Source organism: Limulus polyphemus, unplaced genomic scaffold (assembly GCF_000517525.1).
Source record: "Limulus polyphemus unplaced genomic scaffold, Limulus_polyphemus-2.1.2 Scaffold6752, whole genome shotgun sequence".
In the NCBI taxonomy this organism is placed as follows: Eukaryota; Metazoa; Arthropoda; class Merostomata; order Xiphosura; family Limulidae; genus Limulus; species Limulus polyphemus.
This window is the reverse complement of record NW_013672362.1, coordinates 40,551-41,718: the sequence shown is the minus strand read 5'-3', so window position 1 is coordinate 41,718 and position 1,168 is coordinate 40,551. Positions and strand designations below refer to the sequence as shown.

General features: G+C 25.7%; 1 protein-coding gene across 1 annotated transcript in view; it reads left to right on the top strand.

Annotated features, from left to right (window-relative positions):
* Nucleotides 1-1,168, top strand: part of LOC106474043 (CAP-Gly domain-containing linker protein 1-like) — a 29,620-nt gene that overhangs the window by 4,079 nt on the left and 24,373 nt on the right. The gene's annotated exons all lie outside the window — the stretch shown is intronic.

The window sequence follows — 1,168 nt, the reverse complement described above, 5'->3', positions numbered from 1 at the left end:
GTAAGTTACATTGTTTTAAACCATTCATAAAGTAAGTTACATTGTTTTAAACCATTCGTAAAGTAAGTTACATTGTTTTAAACCATTTGTAATGTTAAATACATTGTTTTAAACCATTCGTAAAGTAAGTTACATTGTTTTAAACCATTCATAAAGTAAGTTACATTGTTTTAAGCCATTTGTGATGTAAGATACATTGTGTTAAACCATTTGTAAAGTAAGATACATTGTTTTAAACCATTTGTAAAGTAAGATACATTGTTTTAAACCATTTGTAAAGTAAGTTACATTGTTTTAAGCCATTTGTAATGTTAGATACATTTTTTAAACCAATCGTAAAGTAGGATACACTGAAAGTATAAAGAGACAACTTCACATATAGATTCAGTTTATACCTTTACCAGACGAAGTACATTTTTACATGATATTATAAACTTCCCAGCTATTTGAATAACATCTCAATGTTTCCCTTTGTTTTTGAGGTTAAGTAATTATTAATACAAATTTGTTTGTGTGTGTGTAGAAATAATAATAAAAATTTCTTTGTTTTTTAATACCATCCTAGAGCAATCGGTTGTCATTTTTGGAGGTTACTGTTTAAGATCAAGAGATCTGATATTAACTTTGGTTCTTAGTTGATCATTATTAAGTAAATTTTGATGTTTTTATTCCTGTTCCTTTGCTTCAAGAAATTAAGTGGTCTTTTAGTAGTCAGTGTGATTGATAACATTAGGATCTTTCCATTACCACAACTCACAATAGCACCCATATCTACTGTATTATCAGAGTTGAAAAGAGATCAATAAGTTTTAATTTAAGTCTAAATTTTCACCCAAAAGTGTTCTTAGTGAAAGACAAACTGTTATGTGTATAAGTGTATAACAAATATGTAAAAATGTATCAGTAATAAGAAAATTAGATTGAAAAATTTGAAACAATAAAAAATGGAACAAATGACATTAGACATAAAATAAATGTTATTTTGTTCTTTTAATACTTTTTTAATGAGATATTGACTAACAGAGGCAAATATCTCAAATATATTTAGAAATAAGTAAATTTATAGTCTTTGAAACCAAAGGGTTATTTTTTAAATTATAATAAGTAATTAAAAACAACGTTTTATATTTACACAATAAAAACTTTATTGAAGCCGTACGGCTTCCAC